This window comes from Globicephala melas, chromosome 16 (assembly GCF_963455315.2).
Source record: "Globicephala melas chromosome 16, mGloMel1.2, whole genome shotgun sequence".
Lineage (NCBI taxonomy): Eukaryota > Metazoa > Chordata > Mammalia > Artiodactyla > Delphinidae > Globicephala > Globicephala melas.
This window is the reverse complement of record NC_083329.1, coordinates 22,422,515-22,444,671: the sequence shown is the minus strand read 5'-3', so window position 1 is coordinate 22,444,671 and position 22,157 is coordinate 22,422,515. Positions and strand designations below refer to the sequence as shown.

The window sequence follows — 22,157 nt, the reverse complement described above, 5'->3', positions numbered from 1 at the left end:
CCCAAGTGAAATTTTGTCGACAGTGAACTGAAACAAGGAAAAATAGAAGGAATTAGAGAGTCTGAGTGCTGGTACCAGCTATGCCATTAACAAATTCATTCATCAGTTTATTCACTAGGTGAACATATATGAAGTGCATATTACGTACCAGGCATATGCTAGGTACCTGTCGGATGGTGGTAAGAGGGAAAGACAGTCTCTGCCCTGTTGTTTGACACTGGATAAGCCATTTCATTTCTCTCAACTTTAACACTCTCTTCTGTTATCTAAAAGGGGTGGGAGGTTCCCAAATGTCCTCTTTAGCACTACATGCTGTGGATTCACAGCTTCTTTTCTCTCCATTAACTCAGAAACAGAAGACTATGCCTGTGCGCCTCCCACCCTAAAATAAACAAATAACATTTTGAAGAAAAGAGCAGGAGAAGAGGAATGTGGACAACTGAGAAGTTTTCAGCACTGCTGTGTGCCCTGCAAGAGTCCTCTCTCATCTCTAGGAATAAATGCAGCAATGGTAGTCACATTTCTCTTAATAACCTCATAAATGTTTTTACAACCTTTTCTTGAAATCCTAGACATTACTGGGTCAAGTTAAAAAAAGCAGAAGGAGAGGAGGAGGAGGAAAATAAGACAAAGATGACAGGAAAGTACCATATGCTATTTGGTGCCTGGCTAGGAAAATGGCCAGTGCTATTTGGGTATGGGACCACTTACCATGGTATTACTTTTGTTTAACCTTCCTGTGTACAATGGCTTCAAGTCCACACAGAAATAACTAAAACTATGTATCTTTTTACCACACACACAGATACAAACTTCAATTTGTATTGCTCAGAATGTAGATATGATCGAAAGTATAGGTTCCACACAGGTCATTAAATGAATTTCTTCTTTTCTGAGGACATAATTAACAGAGATTGCCTGTGTTGCAGTGTTAATGTTCATGGTCATAGACACATATCTCAATGGATCAAGTTAATGGTCTGAGATGTCAGGACACTGAGCAAAGTGGAGATTTAGGGGATAGAATCCCCCCCAAATAAGGGAAATATTGTGTGGTCATGTCATCTGCTTCCATTAAAAAGAAACTATAATAAGTACACAATCATGAAATTTAAAAAGAAATGCAATGACAAACATCTTCCCATGCCTGATTCATAGTTAATGGTGCTATTTTCGTGCAATGTTGACAGTATTAAGGGACCTGCCATCTCTAAAGAGTGTGATAAGTGGAGCCTGATATGAGATTAGGGACTTTAGTTAGCAGAGTTGTGCCTTACAAGGCAGCTGTTTCATGATGGACATAACTTTGGGGACGTTACTGAGTAGAAAGAATTTTCAGGACAGTTTGCTGTGTGCTGTGTTGTGTAGTTTCCCTTTGAAGTCCCCTTAAGGAAAACTTCAGTAAAGATGTACATGATTTTTTCAAAATTTTGGAATTATTATGTGGCCATTTGTTTGTATCGCTGTGCTGGAGACCAGGTCATTTCTACGGTGAGAGCAAAATGAGCCAGTTTTACTTAGATTACCCGGTAACATTGGTGAGGTGGAACAATGAAGTGGAAATTGCAGTACTGACTTTTAAGTCTAATACACAAAACTTACAAAATATCTTTCCTATTGCCCTCAGAACAGTAATGATTTCTAATCTGAAATTATATGCAACCAGTTTGGAAGACTGATTTTATCATTACCATCTGTTCCTGGCGTGTATTGGAGATTGCTTCTGTGCCCCAAATCCAGTGATTTCAAATCATTCCTGCCCAACTTACGTCCTTCTCTTTACCCCAGTCTGTGGAGGGTTTTGGAGTGTTTATTATTTGGATACATGGAGTATTTCCTTCTTCTTCTTCTTGTTAGTATTACTTTTATTATTAATTTTAATAGCATGAAATTAAATAGTATGAAAGAATACAAATTAAGGACATTTAATTTCAAGGGAAAGCAAATCCAACTGCATTTCAATTTTGGCAAAATAGCTTAAGCACCTGATGTTATTCAACCTGTTCAGAGGATCCCAAAGATACTTCACCACTTTGCCATTTTGGACTTTCCTTCTCTGTTAAGGACACCATTATTTTTGGCAGTGATTTAGCTGGTTCACTAAAAATGGATTTTTGATTATTTTTGGAAGTGACTGGCTATATTGTCCTTTTCATCAAATGTCTTAAAACGGTCTGGAAAATTCTGACAGACTCTCCATCAAAACTTTTGTATTAGGAAGACATGATACAGTGGACTGGAAAGTGGCTTTTGGAACTTTGTAGACTTGAGTTCAAGTTTTGAGTTGAATTTTAAAATATGTCTAACTACCTTTTTAACTATGAGAATCAAGGTATGTTGCTTAATTTCTCTGAGTCCTACTTTCCTTATCTAAAAACAATTTTTAGGAGTATTTAGTAGATATACATGTCAATAGAGATATATCTCAAGAATACATACATATATATAGTGTTTTTGCTTCTAAGATCAAATTTTTAAAATTCCAAGTACTTCTTTCTGTTTACAGAAAATAAAATGTTGATTTGGTCTTTATCTGATTTTTTGACAGTATGACTATAGTGAAATCATCTCCTTTAGAATTTGGATAACATTTTTCTCTCAGTTAAGACTTTGGGAGGATTATTTTCCCTTTTGCTTAAAAAAAAAAAAAAAAAAAAATCATTCTTCTCCCAAAATGGAGATCACACAGATGTCTGATAATCCTGTGCTTTATGTTGGCCAAAATCCTCTATTCTGAATTACTGGCTGAGCTACGTTTTATTTTTACTTAGCTAGAGTTGAAGTTGCCTACAGTTTTGTGGGGCCACTTTCCATAGCAAAATAAAAATATATATTCACTAACTGTATGCACTTGAGGCTCTGAGCATATGCTTAATCTTCCCATGGGACATTTTATAATTGTGTTGCCTAACTGATTCACAGCCTACACGTACCAGGGTCAGTAAATGAGATGAGGATACAAATGTCTGTTTCCCCTTTTCATACAACGTAGGGGTTTCTAGTCTGTACTAATCTGGGTCTGAGTAACCAATCACCCAAGTTCGAATGGGGTAGAAGGAGCAAGCCAAGAGTTCAGCCACGAGGGTAAGAAAATGAAGGTAACCGATGATATGTTATAAGGTAAATAACAGTGACAAGCAAGGGCTGGAAGAAATGGAGAATTGAATAAACTTCCTGAAGCAAACGGTCGCATATTTACAATGGCTTTTAGTTCATAGATGTCTATAATTTTGGAGTGAACCTTGTGGGAAAATTTAAAGAACCTTCACTGTTCATACATATATTGAAACCGTGCAGGACCCTGTGGGACTTCTGGGCACAAAAGTCTTTCTGTGTCCTCTGCTTTCCTGTTAGCTGTAAATAGGCTTTGTTCAGCTTCCATGACCTTCCCTGAATTCCAACAGGCAGGTTCAAACAGTTGCTAATTAGGGAAGGGCAGAGAACAGTCAAGAAACAATAGTGCAGCCTTGGGGCAGGGTCCTGGTTCCCCCTCAAGGGATATATGTAACAATATCTTTGAGCTATTTTGCAGATACTGAAATCCCCACCAGGTGGGAGAAGTTAATGGTATGCTGCCCACAAGCACGTAGACCCCAGACCTGTTGGAACCAGAAGGTTGATGATGCTAACTCCCAATTACCTCACCACTGACCAATCAGAAGAATGTCCACAAGTTAATCACACCCTCTTTAACCATTACTATAAAACTCCTCATCACCCTCTTCAGGTCAGGACACACAGGGTTTTTTTTGTTTTTTTGCAGTACGCGGGCCTCTCACTGCCGTGTCCTCTCCCGTTGCGGGGCACAGGCTCCGGACGCGCAGGCTCAGCGGCCACGGCTCACGGGCCCAGCCGCTCCGCGGCATGTGGGATCTTCCCGGACTGGGACACGAACCCGTGTGTCCTGCATCGGCAGGCGGACTCTCAACCACTGCGCCACCAGGGAAGCCCCAGGACACACAGTTTTGAGGGCATTAGCCTGCTGTGCCCCCCTTTTCCTGGCAAAGCAATAAAGCTATTCTTTTCTTCTTCACCCAAAACTCTGTCTCTGAGATTTCATTTGGTTTTAGGGTACAGAAGCTGGGTTAGCTTCAATATCATGGAAAGTCTGCCAAAGGGCCCCTCCCAGCTCTTCATGATACTCACCCAAGCATTATTTCAGGGTCTACTCAATGCACATAGCTACAGATCTCTGCTCTTAGCAAAGCCACTTTTACAACCATCTTATCAATGTTTGAAGGGAAACCATTAACTGTTTTGAAGAAGCCATACCACACTTCTACTGAGATTATAATAAAACCATCTCTCTTCAAAACATAGGGTGCAAAAATGTAGTTCAGCTACTGAATCTTCTTTCATATGACTCAGTTAAAATAGGTTTCCTACATCTTTTGGGTAAAGATGACAGATGATGTAGCTCAGTTGTAGGACACGTAATAGGGATGCCTCAGATCATTCCAGGGCATAATCTTAAAGTCAGCAAAAGATATGTCAATCAGATCTTCAATCCTGGTTTACCCAGAAACAACCTTATGAGTACCTTCTTGAAATGTCTCAAACTGCTTCCTCTACTATCTTTTCATAATAATCTCTGCAATAAAAAAAGTCTTATGTATTTTCTCAAACACTTTGTGTCTACATAGACTCAACTGTAGCAATTATTCCTCTTGCTTCTGGAGGGCTTAAGGGAGAGAGTTTTAGAAAGCAAATCATCAAAGTATAGTTTTATGTCTGCAACAAGACAGTGGTGCTCATTTTACAAATTACAGAAAGTAAAACTTAACAAAATCTGTGTAGCTAGAGGGAGAGGCAGAGTTGCTGTTTTTCCCTAGTAGATGGTAGATGATCATATCGTAATCTGGAGGAAAGGAGAGTTCTTCCTATGGTTGAGATAAACTGGATTAATCAAAGAATCCTGTTAGAAGGTAAAGAGCAAGAGAAGAAGGTTTGCTTGCAGTTTAGTAATGCCGTGGGAAACCTGCAAGCCTCAGAAAAGCACAAATATTTGTCTTGTGAAGATATAGTCTCTGGGCCCTACCATTGCATTAAAACCATACTCAGGGCATCACCTGTACCACTATTCTTGTGATGCTTTACATAATTGGTTGACAGTTCTTTGTCCCATAAATAAATCACCCCTATTAAGAAAAGAGCTGGAGGTAAATTTTTAGATGGCCAAACAGTAAGTTTTAGTCACCACAGATATTTAGCTTTAGCATTTGAAAGCTCCTTAAATTCACTGCACTGATACACTTGGGCTTCTTAGGATCAAAGATCTTGATGGACCATGCATGCACTTTGGAGTCTCTTATACCTGGCTTTAAATTATACCTCTCCACTATTCCAATGATTACCAGATAACTAAAGACTTTAACCTGGAAACTGTGCTCAGACTTCTATTACCTTATCATTTTCCTATGAAATGAAGATAACACCTTCTTCAGAAAAATATAATCACACACATGATAACAACTGTAACGTCGTCCATCCAGAAAATCACCTGACACATTCTAGCAACTCAGTGATGTGCTCCCTAGTATTGCGTTTTAGACAGCTCTTGTAACCTAAAAATATTTTAATTGGTTTTAAGAATACCTATATAGACTAGAGACACTAACAATTGAAGATATAGGAAAAATCTTTACCTGGGAAAACCAATGATTGCGGTTTTTTATTATTTTCTGTTGACTTTTTTAAGCTCCCAGGAAAAAGAACAAAATAAAAGCTTTCTTGCGTTTTTATGACAATGACAATAAACTTGGAAAAGATTCTATTTGTGGTAAGTTTTGGAGAAAGAGAATTCATTTGGGGAATGGCCAGGGGAGCTGCAATAGAAATTAGAAGAAGGAAGAATCAGAAAAATAGAAACTGAACAATTTCACTTTTAAAAAGGGGTAGAGGGAGAAGAACAACAGAATAACAATATATGGCATAGTTAAAAAATAGCTTTTATCAAATATTAAAGGATTACCTATGAGTTGAAACAATAACAAACATTCATCTAAATTTCTGGGAGTCTTTTCAAGCGTCTCTAAAATTCAGCATTTGTGGAATTATGCTCATTACAGTGTTTTAATAAGTCATTAGTAATGAAAATAATATTATTTTTAAATCTCAAAACGAATCATTTAGAATTAGTTCTCCAAAAATAGGTTCAACTGCCTCACATTAAACAAACTGACAGTTATTATTTTGAAAAGCTACGTATGCCCTTGTACTGACTATTGTTATAGAAAAAAGTATTTAAATTTATGGTATAAAGTTTATTTGGGGTTTTTGTTATTTTGGAACTAGGTGCTTTGAGTATAAAAAGAAAACCAGTGTCTAATGCTGCCTTGAGAATTACAGAAGAGAAACATGGGATGTTAGTTTAAAAGGAATCTTGGTCACCTATGTTTTCCAGATGAGGTCACGGAGGCCCAAAGAGAGAAACTGTCTTCCAGTATGGGTGCTCAGGAAAAAAGAGAGTAGCAAAATAATCGTTAATCAGGTTCAAGAAAACAAATTTGAATCAAAGACAAAGCTAAGAATAGAAGGAAACTTTGTCAGCATTATTAACACAAACAGCCTTTAGAAGAGAGAACCATATCTATGCAAATATGTGTCTAAGTAGGGGTGATGGGCATTATAGATTGAGTGGAAACATTAGCTTCTCTGCATGGCTCTGAGCAGAAATAAAAGACACATTTTTCTCCATAAATGTAGAAAATGTTTGACTAATCTGTGCTATTTTGCCCCCACGGTCTTGCCTATTATTAGACTTCCTGGCAAATCAGATTCTTTCATTTGCAGTGGCTATAATCATATGAATTACAGGTTTCATTTAGACTCATCTCACCTCACCCAGTGGGAAGTATTCTGTCATTTTCACTAGAGAAAAATAACATTTGCCAATATGAATGAGGAATCAAAGATGCTCAATTACATAGCTGATCTCTGTCATCCATGGATATCTGAGAACCCTATCTGCCTTGTCCAGAATTTTGTCCTGATTTGGAAAAAATGCATTGTGAATGTTTAATTTCCATAATGTCCTTTTGGGTGATCTGCACGCTAATAGTTATCAAGACCTGTGATAACCTGCATTCTGTCTGTTATCAGAAGCTATACATTCACCTCCCCAGGCAATTAATCTTCATGAGACCTCAGAAATTCTGAACAGTATTCAGACTTGAAAACAGACTATTAGTTTTATAAGACATTTCATTTCCAGTTTATTTTGACATTTCCATTTCAATCCTGTATTCTAAATGTCTAAGCAGGAAGCTTAAGGAAAACACTTTTAGCATCTAGCCAGAACAGTTGGACAGACATGTACAGATATGGGCCATATATATAAAATTGCTGTGAGAGGGCTGCCCTGGTGGCGCAGTGGTTGAGAATCTGCCTGCTAATGCAAGGGACACGGGTTCGAGTCCTGGGTCTGGGAAGGTCTCACATGCCACGGAGCAACTGGGCCCATGAGCCACAACTACTGAGCCTGCGCGTCTGGAGCCGGTGCTCCGCAACAAGAGAGGCCGCGATAGTGAGAGGCCCCCGCTCGCCGCAACTAGAGAAAGCCGTCGCACAGAAACGAAGACCCAACACAGCAAATATTAATTAATTAATTAATAAACTCCTACCCCCAACATCTTCTTTAAAATAAAAAAAATTGCTATGAGGATGAAGAGGAGAGAAGGAAATGAGCACTGCTCTGTACAGTATATGTCCAGGTGGAACTCATTAACTCCATTTAAACAGATGAAGGCTTGTTCAGTCATTTAAGTGACTTGTTTGCAGCCCTGCAAATTATGACCCGGACTAGACATCATCTCCTCCAAAAAGCTTTCCCAAATACTTTATACCCACAGGCTTCAAACTAGGTTAGGTGCTTCTACTGTCACCTGCTTTTTTCTAACAACAATAATAGTAATAAAATTATTATAATGGAAAAGAAAAGAGTTCATCTTTCAGGACTTACTCTATGATGAGATCTATAATGAGCACATTTCATCCAGCATTTTATTTATTCCTCAGAGCACACTATAAAAGTTGTGTTTTTTAATCAATTTACAGATGAGGAAGCTAAGGAGCTGAGAAGTTAAATAATATACCCGAGACTACAAAACTAGTAACTGTCTGAATTTGGAATTCATACTCCAACAATTTTAGTCCAGAGCACATCCTCTTCTTTTGTCCTCTCCGACCACTGCATTACATGTTCTTTAAAAGCAAAGCTCTCCTGCCATTTATTCTGTATTATTCAGAGCCTGCAAGATGACTGGGCCATATCATATGCTTAATAAATGTTTGTTTTCCATATCACACACCTCCTAAAACACAGGTTTTAAAGTATACTTTCAAAAGGGTAAAGTTCTATTTAAGTATACGCAATTAGTTGAAGCTAGAACACATGGGTAAAGTGATGCTTCTGAGTCAGGCTATATCTGAATCTTTCCCTTTCTGTATCACATTAGGGAGTACTTTAAGAGATTGAATTTAAATAATAATTAAAAGGACAGAAATCCAAGAATGGCTGCTCCATATGCAGGAGTTTAGACAGAGAGAAAGATTTAGAGGAGGATTGTGATGGAAGGGAAAGTATCACGGAAAATAAATGACACTTTAGAAAATACGAAGGAGGTGGCTGCTTTTCCTACTGCTTGTTACATTAAACGCGTGTTCTACAATATGAAGTAGCTCACAAAAGGTTTTAAGTAGCCCAAAGATTCAAACGTTTAATGATAGAGATTTGTTAACTTAAGCAATAATCTAAAACCAAAGAGAATGGTTCCTTTCACTTCTAAGGATTTGGAATCAGTGAGAGCTGAACCCTACAAGAAAGTAATGAAGTTCACCTTTTGTGCCTGCATTTTTACACATATCCTTAAGGTATAAGAATTTATCCTTTCACCAGAGATTATAATTAATATTTTACAGTAGAATTAGATGTTTTCACCAAAGATGGAACAGAAGATCCCAAGGAAAACATTGTTAAGAGAAGGGTATAAAAAAGACAAGATACTGCCTAAAAATGTACCTTAAAAGAAGTGTGGAAAGCTTCCACTAGGAAAAAAAAAAATGCTACCAACGTTTTCCTAAGAAAGTGTAATAGAGATTCCTGTCTAGGTCCTTCTGCCTGAAATGAATATTTAAAATCTAGATACAGTGTATCCCTTTTGGAGATAGACTGTCAAATCACTTGGGAGTCTTTGAATATAAAACACAGAACCAAACAAACCCAAAGAATAATTTAAAAGGCATTCTTCCCCTGCAGCCGTTAGTCTTCCCAGATCTCCAACTCAACCTAATTCCCCAGTCCACCAAAAACAAATCAGAAATCTAAATACCGATTCATAAGGGGGAAATCAGTCCTCCTCCCCAACTCCACCCTGTAGACATCTGGTTCCTGAATGGTGTTCTAATATTTAAGAACCATTTCAGAAATAGCTTCAGATAGAGAAAGATCCAGTTAGAACCACGGTATCTAAGGATAACTCCCTCATGTAAAATTGATTGTACTGAAACTAACATAACTCTTATTTAAGCTCTTTTCATTGACATCAGTGTGTTTAAGCTATCTAAGCTAGTGCTACATTTGTAAATGACCTGGGCAAACTATGACCCATGGGCCGTATCTGACATGAGGACTACTTCTGCATGACCCATGAACTAAGAATGGTTTTTATACATTTTTATATAGTTGAAAAACTTTCAAAAGAAGAGTAATATTTCACAACATGTAAACATGATGGGAAATTCAAATGTCAGTGTACCTAAATAAAGTATGTTGGAACACAGCCATGCTTATTCATTCACATATCATTCATGAGTGCACTCACCCTGTGACAGCCAAGCTGAGCAGTTATAAGAAAGAATGTAAGGCCCAAGAAACCTGGAATATTTACTAGCTGACCCTTACAGAAAAGTTTGCAGCCCCTTGATAACAACTGATTTTCTGGGACAGAGTTCATTTCAAATATTATTTTCTACTGTGAATATGTATCCTAATTGCTTGGCAAAACATGTGTTAACTACAAACCTCCATCTGAATAGTATACAATGACTTACTTCTCAAAATAATCAAGTTCTTGGCATTCAACGGGCACTCGGAATAGGAATTCGTTATTCACTGAGTCCTGGTTTCTCATTCACAACCCAGTGACGAATCCAGTTTTGACCCCCACTTACTTAACAGTGAATAACCAGAAGATCATTTAGAGCAAAACACCCTTATGGATGACATGCGAGTCAATTTATTCAATAATTTACCTGGTATGAGCCAGCAGCTATACTTGGGAAGTTACACAGGTTCTTCAAGTGCAGGGCTTTGGGAATCCAAAAAAGAATGAGATACAGTCTCTACCCTCAAAACACTTTCAACATATAGAAGAACACCAGCTAAGGTGGGAAATCACCGTATGTGTTTGGGGAATAAATTTGTTCTATGGTTTCTATGCCGGTATGGGAGCTCTTTAGAGGCTGTTGGTAAAATGAGGGAAATAAGCACACGATTGTTAGTGTTTTATAAAGACAAACTGGTTCAGTTTAAAATCAATTATTTGTTCCAAATTTGTCATCTTTATGATTTTTTGTTTTAGTTAAAAGTCTTTACGAAAAATGATGACAGAATTATAGTAGATGGCATTCTTAACTATTGTTACTTTTAAATCTTATCTGTTAAATCTTATATGTTAAGGATATTTCCACAGTCCCAAATCAAAATAATAATAATACAAAAATCCATGAAGTCCCAAAATCTGGAAACTACTGGTCTGGTTGACAAAACATAGAGTCCATGTGAGGTTGGTGTGTTCAAATTATTCAGAATCATGATGGCCAAGTGGAAAACTTCAAATTTAATTTATGAGTCAAAGGGGAGCCATTAAAAGTTTTTGAGCTAGAGGATGACATATTTAGAGCTGTGCTTCAGGAAGATTAATTTGGCAGCAGGAAGGATTGGCTGAGGAAGAGACTGGAAGCAGGGAGACTGTTCCAGACAAGACTGCTATTGTCCAAATGAGATGTCCTGAAACTGATAGTGATCATGGGAATAGAAAGGAAAGAACAGATGGGGGACACATGTGGAGGCAGACTTGACAGGACCTTGTGACTAACTGGATATAAGGGATGAAAGAACAGAGTCAAAGACGATACCACGGCTTAGTGCTAGGCAACTGGATAGACTTGGGTGCCATCATGAGCAACAGCAAATGTTAAAGGAGAAACAGATTTGGGATGGTTGCAAGTGCGATATTAACTTTACAGTGAAGAGCAACAGCTAATCTAGATTTAAGGGGATGGTCACTGAAAATATGAATTTGACTAAGCAAATGTAATACTGGCATGACCTCTTCATTTTAATGCTTAGAGATATGCCTGCCTAGGACCTGTTGGAACAGAAGTCTACAGTACTATACTTTCAGGGCATGTTACAATTTTATACTTTCAGGGCATGTTACAATGAGGGCTATCCTTCCTTAAGTGAAAAAGCACCTCAGGGGAAAAGTAGATCATAAAAGTCTAACACTTTTACAGATTCCTTAGATTACAAACAGGAAAATAGCTACTCACACTCCAAGAAATCTGCATTTTCTATGTATTTGCTGGCTGGCTCCATCAGCCACCTATTTGGCTCAGGGAAACAGCCAGTGCATTGTGATGTAAAATTATCACTCCAACTGCCTGAGTTCCCAGTACCTAGGACCATAGATCATAAATAATTCTACCAATTCTAAACTTCAAGAATGTAATAAATTATGAGCTCTTCATCAGAAGACATCAGGATCAATAGAAGCAGAGGGTTTCTAGATAAGCACATTCCATAATTACTGCTTAGGACTGAATAAATCAATTTAATACCACACTTCAGAAAAGTTTTCAAAACGTATTTTCCCCCAGATTTATTAGAGTAATGGTGTCTTGGTTCATGGTTCCATCCCCTCTCCTTCTTAATATAACCTTTTAAGGAAATTTAATTTCTACTTCAAAAGGAATTACATAAAACATCAATTCTCTGTAATTGGACTTGACACATTTATGTTTTATTTTTTTGGCCCTGGAGATGAATCAATCATTCAGTCACTTCTCAATTTATCTTTTTTCAGTGTGCAAGTAATTTAAATTTATCAGACTTCTTTAGCAATTAGATAATAAATAGGTATTTAAATGTTCTTTGCTTGCAATCTAATAGTCCAGGTAATGAGGCTGAAATAGACTGCATGATGCATGCCAAGCTGGTCACTTCTTTCAAATTTAATAAACCTTTTGCAGAATAATTCAAAAATGAACACTTGCTGATCACCTTAACAGTCTACAAAACTGTAAATAATTGAATACTTTAATGCTCAGTGACATTAACTGTAAAAAGAAATTCATTTGGGTTATTATTTCTGTTGTAAGAAGTATATTAAAGGTTAACTGGAGCCATAGTACAAATGTCTATATTTGTTTTGTGGCATGTGTGTCTGTATTGCAATATAGATATATAATTAAAAACCCACTGGTCTTCTAAAGAGAATTGTTTGCAGTACATAAAAGAGGATTGTTTTATAGTTGAACACTGCAAATACTGCAAAGATGAAATAAATGATGATTTTTATAAAGCAAAGAAAGAATCTTGATAAAAACTAACGTCATCTAAATCTCCAAGGCTTTCTTACTGTTCTTGTCAATTGAGTATTGCATTAATGAGTTTTAAGTATGTATGGGTTCTGTTAAATATTCCGTAAGAAAATAAAATGAGAGATCCCTGAGTATACAAAGGGGAAAAGATCAAGGTAAATATCAGGAAGCTCTTGCAGAAGAAGGAATATTAGATGTTAAAAAAAAAAAAGTTACCAACAATGCCCACAGAAATTCTTTCGCTACTGAATTAGGAATTTGCAATCTATAAGCCTAAGAAGGCCAAGAACTAAGTGAAAGGGAAAATAATAGACTTTGGTGGTCATGAAAACTCTTTCTCACCCAAGGACTTGAAAAGGAAGGAGAGGCAAGGTAAGGAAATCTTTGCCTTCCTTTCTCAACTGAAAGGGCCCCAGAGTGGCACATCCTTCCTGACCTAGGATCCTGAGGCCACACCGTTATAACTCAAACCCAGGAGAAATCAGGATATTTGAAAATGAATGGTAGATTTGGGGGGGGGGGGCGGAATCAATAATAGTTATAGAAACATCACTTTTAGAATTCATTTTCAATCAGGCAAGGATATTTTTTAAATGAGATGTTGAAAGGAATGTTTGTAGAGATTGCTATAGCCCTTTATATCATGTAATATTTTTGTCCCTGGCATTGTGTAAATCAGTTTCCCAGTCTTCAATTTCTTTAAAATTCTGACAAGCAATTTTTTGAAGACAATGATTTTATTTAATTACTGGGGCTTTAAAAAAATCTTTTCTTTTTAATCATATACTGAATAAAGTAGGACCCTGAAAATGGAATAGTGATTCTTCATCATTCGTGAAATATTTCTAATAAATAGAGAGCTTGATATCAAGAACAGGTCCTTGAGCAAACAAAGTTACAGAATGCAAATGTGGTATAACCTTGGGAGTATTAGCCAACATTGTAAATTCTTGTTTGATTTAAAAAGACAGTCTGGTCTCCCAGAGCACTGTAATTTGACTTTAGAAATTAAGAACGTACATTAAATTATTAGTAAGTGACAGACATTCTAACCACAAAGTAGCATATACATACATTCCAGTATTCATTCTCCTTAATATTGAACACTGGATGTGTTGATTGTATTAATTCCTGATAATGGCACTTAGCAAAGCAACTGAAGCCAACCAAATAGAGAAAGATGGCTCTGAGTTATCAATGTCCCAGTGATTAAGGTTGTAACTGGAGTTAACAACAAGTTCCTACCTTGAAACACTAACTAAAATTATTTGCTTGCCTTGAAAATGCCTCTAAGCATGAATTAAAACTGGAGATGTCCTTTTCAGGTACTTGGTTGAAATACTGAATTTCCCATCCCTTGTCTGAGCCCTTCTACCAATAGTATAGTTATTTCAGAGTGACTTTTCTGCCAATGTTACAAGTGTAACTAATCCTACCAAAGGGAAGATCTGTGCTAAACTTTTACATTAAATCAAGCTTTTCTGCCTAGAACATCCTTCTCAGCTACAGTAAACAATAATCCCAGGGAGAGGGAGGGCAGAGATAGAAAGAGGAAGATCTTAGCGGATGGTTCCTGCACTCCTGCCACCCTGATCCCTTCTTCCATGGCTGCTTTGGCTGTGCACTTTAAGCCCTCTGGAGGAGCCATGATGCAAGCGTCTAGCTCAGTACACAACCAATCCAGCTCAGTAAATTAAACGCTTTGTAAATAGTAAACATGAAAACTTTATAAGTAGCAAACATAGAAGGAGACAAGCAGGAAGATGATAAATTCTGAACTTCAGACACCATGAAGAATTTGCCTGTAGTAGATTAAGTGTAGAATCGTGCCCCTTTAGGGAACAGGATTTATAACAAGAATAACCATCGTTTGGTAGGTACATGTCCAGCAGCCCTAGTCATGAAGGATGGATGGATGGATGGAACGAAGGAAAGAAGAAAGGAAGGAAAAGAGGGAGGAAGGAAGGGAAAGAGGGAGGGGATTCTAAAGAAGGTACACTGGTCAAAAAAATTGCAACTGATTAACACACAGAATATCTTTCTTTTTTTTTTTTTTTCCAGTGGGCTTTAGGACACTCTCAATGGAAAGTTCCAATCTGCCCATTATGACTTCCAAATATGTTTCATCTGGTGCTCAACATGTAATTGAAACTCAAGTTCTGCAAAGAAACAAAAGTTAAAATGAGTCCAGATATTTATAGGTCACTCCATCCAAAAACAACAGAATACACATTTTTCTCAAGTGCTCATGGAACATTCTCCAGGATAGATCATATCTTGGGTCACAAATCAAGCCTTGGTAAATTTAAGAAAATTGAAATTGTATCAAGTATCTTTTCTGATCACAACGCCATGAGACTAGATATCAATTACAGGAAAATATCTGTAAAAAATACAAACACATGGAGGCTAAACAATACACTAATTAATAATGAAGTGATCACTGAAGAAATCAAACAGGAAATCAAAAAATACCTAGAAACAAATGACAATGGAGACACAACGACCCAAAACCTATGGGATGCAGCAAAAGCAGTTCTAAGGGGGAAGTTTATAGCAATACAAGCCCACCTTAAGAAGTAGGAAACATCTCGAATAAACAACCTAACCTTGCACCTCAAGCAATTAGAGAAAGAAGAACAAAAAAACCCCAAAGCTAGCAGAAGGAAAGAAATCATAAAAATCAGATCAGAAATAAATGAAAAAGAAATGAAGGAAACAATAGCAAAGATCAATAAAACTAAAAGCTGGTTCTTTGAGAAGATAAACAAAATAGATAAACCATTAGCCAGACTCATCAAGAAAAAAAGGAAGAAGACTCAAATCAATAGAATTAGAAATGAAAAAGGAGAAGTAACAACTGACACCGCAGAAATAAAAAAGATCATGAGAGATTACTACAAGCAACTCTATGCCAATAAAACGGACAGTCTGGAAGAAATGGACAAATTCTTCGAAATGCACAACCTGCCAAGACTGAATCAGGAAGAAATATAAAATATGAACAGACCAATCACAAGCACTGAAATTGAAACTGTGATTAAAAATCTTCCAACAGACAAAAGCCCAGGACCAGATGGCTTCACAGGTGAATTCTATCAAACATTTAGAGAAGAGCTAACACCTATCCTTCTCAAAATCTTCCAAAATATAGCAGAGGGAGGAACACTCCCAAATTCCTTCTACAAGGCCACCATCACCTTGATACCAAAACCAGACAAGGATGTCACAAAGAAAGAAAATTACAGGCCAATATCACTGATGAACATAGATGCAAAAATCCTCAACAAAATACTAGCAAACAGAATCCAACAGCACATTACAAGGATCATACACCATGATCAAGTGGGGTTTATTCCAGGAATGCAAGGATTCTTCAATATACACAAATCTATCAATGTGATAAACCATATTAACAAATTGAAGGAGAAAAACCATATGATCAACTCAATAGATGCAGAGAAAGCTTTTGACAAAATTCAACACCCAATTATGATAAAAACCCTGCAGAAAGTAGGCATAGAGGGAACTTTCCTCAACATAATAAAGGCCATATATGACAAGCCCACAGCAAACATCATCCTCAATGGTGAAAAACTGAAAGCATTTCCACTAAGATCAGGAACAAGACAAGGTTGCCCACTCTCACCACTCTTATTCAACATAGTTTTGAAAGTTTTATCCACAGCAATCAGAAAAGAAAAGGAAATAAAAGGAATCCATATCGGAAAAGAAGAAGTAAAGCTGTCACTGTTTGCAGATGACATGATATTATACATAGAGAATCCTAAAGATGCTACCAGAAAACTACTGGAGCTAATCAATGAATTTGGTAAAGTAGCAGGATACAAAATTAATGCACAGAAATCTCTGGCATTCCTACATACTAATGATGAAAAATCTGAAATTAAAATCAAGAAAACACTCCCATTTACCACTGTGACAAAAAGAATAAAATATCTAGGAATAAACCTACCTAAGGAGACAAAAGACCTGTATGCAGAAAATTATAAGACACTGATGAAAGAAATTAAAGATGATACAAATAGATGGAGAGATATACCATGTTCTTGGATTGGAAGAATCAACATTGTGAAAATGACTCTACTACCCAAAGCAATCTACAGATTCAATGCAATCCCTATCAAACTACCACTGGCATTTTTCACAGAAACAGAACAAAAAATTTCACAATTTGTATGGAAACACAAAAGACCCTGAAGAGCCAAAGCAATCTTGAGAACGAAAAAAGGAGCTGGAGGAATCAGGCTCCCTGACTTCAGACTGTACTACAAAGCTACAATAATCAAGACAGTATGGTACTGGCACAAAAACAGAAAGACAGATCAATGGAACAGGATAGAAAGCCCAGAGATAAACCCACGCACATATGGACAATTTATCTTTGATAAAGGTGGCAGGAATGTACAGTGGAGAAAGGACAGCCTCTTCAATAAGTGGTTCTGGGAAAACTGGACAGATACATGCAAAAGTATGAGATTAGATCACTCCCTAACACCATACACAAAAATAAACTCAAAATGGATTAAAGACCTAAATGTAAGGCCAGAAACTATCAAACTCTTAGAGGAAAACCTAGGCAGAACACTCTGTGACATAAATCACAGCAAGATCCTTTCTGACCCACCTCCTAGAGTAATGGAAATAAAAACAAAAATAAACAAATGGGACGTAATAAAACTTCAAAGCTTTTGCACAGCAAAGGAAACCATAAACAAGACCAAAAGACAACCCTCAGAATGGGAGAAAATATTTGCAAATGAAACAACTGACAAAGGATTAATCTCCAAAATTTACAAGCAGCTCATTAGCTCAATAACAAAAAAACAAACAACCCAATCCAAAAATGGGCAGAAGACCTAAATAGACATTTCTCCAAAGAAGATATACAGACTGCCAACAAACACATGAAAGAATGCTCAACATCATTAATCATTAGAGAAATGCAAATCAAAACTACAATGAGATATCTCACACCAGTCAGAATGGCCATCATCAAAAAATCTAGAAACAATAAATGCTGCAGAGGGTGTGGAGAAAAGGGAACACTCTTGCACTGCTGGTGGGAATGTGAATTGGTTCAGCCACTATGGAGAACAGTATGGAGGTTCCTTAAAAAACTACAAATAGAACTACCATATGACACAGCAATCCCACTACTGGGCATATACCCTGAGAAAACCAAAATTCAAAAAGAGTCATGTACCAAAATGTTCATTGCAGCTCTATTTACAATAGCCTGGAGATGGAAACAACCTAAGTGCCCATCATCGGATGAATGGATAAAGAAGATGTGGCACATATATACAATGGAATATTACTCAGCCATAAAAAGAAATGAAATTGAGCTATTTGTAATGAGGTGGATAGACCTAGAGTCTGTCATACAGAGTGAAGTAAGTCAGAAAGAAAAAGACAAATACCGTATGCTAACACATATATATGGAATTTAAGGGGAAAAAATGTCATGAAGAACCTAGGGGTAAGACAGGAATAAAGACACAGACCTACTGGAGAACGGACTTGAGGATATGGGGAGGGGGAAGGGTGAGCTGTGACAGGGCGAGAGAGAGTCATGGACACATACACACTAACAAACGTAAGGTAGATAGCTAGTGGGAAGCAGCCGCATGGCACAGGGATATCGGCTCGGTGCTTTGTGACCACCTGGAGGGGTGGGAGGGAGGGAGACGCAAGAGCGAAGAGATATGGGAACATATGTATATATATAACTGATTCACTTTGTTATAAAGCAGAAACTAACACTCCATTGTAAAGCAAATATACCCCGATTAAAAAAAAATGAGTCCAAATTGTTCTAAGTATTTTATAGAAAAAAGTATCATTTCTATGATATTTTGTGTCATCTATAAGGTCAAATATATAGTCATATCCTTTGTTCCTTTTCTACATAGTCTTACCACTATTTTAATAAGGAAGGAAAGTGCAGTAATTAGAAGTATTGGCTTGAAAGTCAGAAGAGCATCAGTTAGATGCTCAAATTACCTATTTCTAGCTGTGTGATCTTAGGGAGCAAATCTGGCTTTTTTATATCTTAGTCTTCTCATCTGTAAAATGATAATATTTATCTAAAAAAGAGTTGTATTTAGTGAGATAACGTAGATAGTTCCTGAAATGGATGTGTCCAATATTACTCATAATTCTTATTATTATAGTGTTGATAGTAGGATCTTTATCACTGTTGTTGAAAATTGTTTGCATTACCCACAAGAAGCTGATTCTTCTCCCTTGAGTAAGAATATGGAACTATTTAAAGAAAATAGAGGGATTTCCCTGGTGGTGCAGTAGTTAAGAATCCGCCTGCCAATGCAGGGGACACGGGTTTGAGTGCTGGTCTGGGAAGATCCCATACGCCACGGAGCAACAAAGCCCGTGTGCCACAACTACTGAGCCTGCTCTCTAGAGCCCGTGAGCCACAACTACTGAGCCCACGTGCCACAACTACTGAAGCCCGCGTGCCTAGAGCCCATGCTCCGCAACAAGAGAAGCCACCGCAATGAGAAGCCCGCGCACCACAACGAAGAGTAGCCCCCGCTAACTGCAACTAGAGAAACCCCGTGTGCAGCAACGGAGACCAAACACAGCCCAAAATAAAAATAAATAAATAAACAGATCTTTAAAAAAAAAAAAAGAAAGAAAGAAAATAGAGACATTCTCAGCTTCAGGCTTACATGCTACAACTACCTTAATATGTTTCCCTTCCATCTTAGTGAGAAAAGAGAACATTCATATTGGGGGAGAGAATTTCTGTACTATGACTGCCTTTCCTTATCTGCATCAGAGCACTTTTAATTATCTCTTGCAGTGAAATGGAAGAATAAAATGAGGAATATACAAATCAAATTCATCAGAGACAGGATTAGTGAAAAACAGTCAGACCAAATGATATAGACTACAAACATGGGGGTGGCAACTTGACCTTCCTGAGATGAGGAACATTGAGGGAAAAAAACCCAAAACGTTCTTTAAAAAAAAAAAAGTGCTGTGAGGCCTCGTTAAGTAGTTTCTTTAGAAATTTGGTGCATTATTGCAAGTACTCCAAAGAATATTTTATTTTTAATGCAAAAATACCACAGAAATCAAAAGTCCTCAAGCTTGAGGTTTCTTGTACAACCTTGAAAGGACGTTCAGAATCAATCAATGCCTCTTGTTGCAATTTTATTTAAATTGCAAATTCAAATCTCTCTTCACTATTGTGTTTTTCTTCTATTTGTTAACGTTATTCTTGTTCTAAAAGGAGAATTCATGAATGAAAATGCCCCACCTGCCAGGAAGACAGACCTCCCCAGAGGTTACTTGCTACACAGCACAGAATAAATCTGGAAACGATCCATTCATGGAAAAGATCTGAAGAAACATCTAAAGATTTAGTGTCTGCATGATCGAATTCAGACCACTTCCATATCACAGCTTGCACCTCATGGGCAGTGTGGCCACATCTAAACATTTTCATTTCAGGAAAGGATAAGTCACCATGAGGAATCCACCAAAACTGCAGTTACTATTAATGCCACAGAACTGGAGGCCTGCATCAGGTTGTAGCAGTACATCCTGAGTGTTGTGGAAGAGACCCCTACATTACCACCCTTTAGTTCAGCCAGTCAAGTCCACACTGAGAGGCAAAAGAATCTGTAGCCCATCACAGACCCTGAGAGCCTTAATTTCTCACCAACTTCATTTAATAGATTAGGTAACAGCAGAGAGAGATGAACCACAAAGGACTTCTTAATAATATGCAGCAAGAGTAATTGAAATACAGTCATTCAGTCATTCCTCCAAACCATCTGATGTTTATTGAAGATACGACATGTATGGCACCCACAGTTTATAATCTACTAAAGGACAGGCTTGTATACGTCTAATCATAATATAATAAACACTTTTAAAGTATGGTGATTGATTGTTGCCTAGGGCTATGGTTACAGCTTTTAATAAGAAAAAAATCACATTCAAATTAAAACCAGAAACAGCAAAAAATAAGGTACCTAGAAATAAATCTAACCAGAAATGCATAAGCCTTTACAGAGAAAATAGGAAAATATCAAAGTTACCAATGATTTCCTAATTGAATTATTGAATTAAATCAATGTGAATTATATTAAAATCCAAATAGGGCATTTTGTGGAATTTAATTAACTTATCTATTTTGCTATCTATTTATCTATCTGGCTAGCTATCTAGTACCACAAGACCAAGAATAATAAGACTATTTTGAAGAATAAAATTGGAGGGAGAAAACTTACCCTATTTATATATCAAAATTTACAACATAATTGTAATTAAAATTGTTAGCACAGAGATAGACAAATTGACCAGTAACCAGACTTGCAATCACAGAAAAAAAGACTCACGAATATATTAAAACTTGATATTATTTAATAAATAATATTACATTATTTATTATTTAGAGGTGGCATTATTCAATAAATAATATTGAAATAATTACTCATATGGATCAGTACTTTAAATAGTTCACAAAAATAATTTCCAGACTATTTCCAGATATTAAACATCTAAATGTAAAAAGCAAACTTTAAAAAAAATTTCAAAAGAAAATAAGAACATATTTAATAACCAGAATATTGAGAATGTATTAGCAAGATAGACAAAGTATGAACTGTAAGAGCAGAGTGACGCATTACAGATGATTACGTAAAGCTGAAACTTTTATATAATAAACAAAAGACCTCAAACCATGTTAAAAGAGGTGATATTAACAATGCACTAAAATGACAATGTTTGGTGTTCAGAATACACAAATCTCTCTCTCCCTCATATCCCATGAATCAATAATAAATAAATATAATGAATAGACCAAGATCTGAATAGACAATCCACAGAAGAAAAAAGACAAATAGCCCATGAAAAATTAACATGGGATCCATTTCACTAGAAGTCTGAGAAATAAAAATATAAACAGTAATATATAATACATCATGACCATAAGTCTTTTAAGTTTAAATATGCCAAGTGTTGACAAAAATGCAGAGGAACTAGAATTCTCATACCCTATGGAGGGGAATGTAATTTGGTCTATTATTAAAAGTATTATGGCAATATTATGTACAGTAGAAGATGTATAACTTCCATTTATCAAGTAATTCCCCTCTTAAGTACATACTCCTGAAAAACTTTAAGGAATATTCAGGGAGACATAGCAAAGAATATTTTTTATATCATTGTGTGCTATAGTGAAAAATTAGAAACAGCCCAAATGTCCACCACAGAAGAATGAATAAATACATTGTGGTAAAGCCATATAACAGATTACCATAAGCATCAATGCCAATAACCTAGAGCTACATCTATATCTACACCTGTATCATTACCTATTGGCCTAGATAAATCTCAAAAAAGTTATGTTAAATAAATAAAGCTGCAGATTGAAAATATATTGTGATACTATTCATATGAAATGTAACAACATAGAGAACATATTACTCTACTATATATTTTGTACAATGCACATGTAAAATGAATACATATAGTTTGTAGTTGCATATATATTATTG

General features: G+C 36.6%; 1 pseudogene; it reads left to right on the top strand.

Moving 5' to 3' along the window:
• The window catches only part of LOC138842362 (tigger transposable element-derived protein 1-like), a 62,114-nt pseudogene that overhangs the window by 3,680 nt on the left and 36,277 nt on the right, over positions 1 to 22,157 (top strand).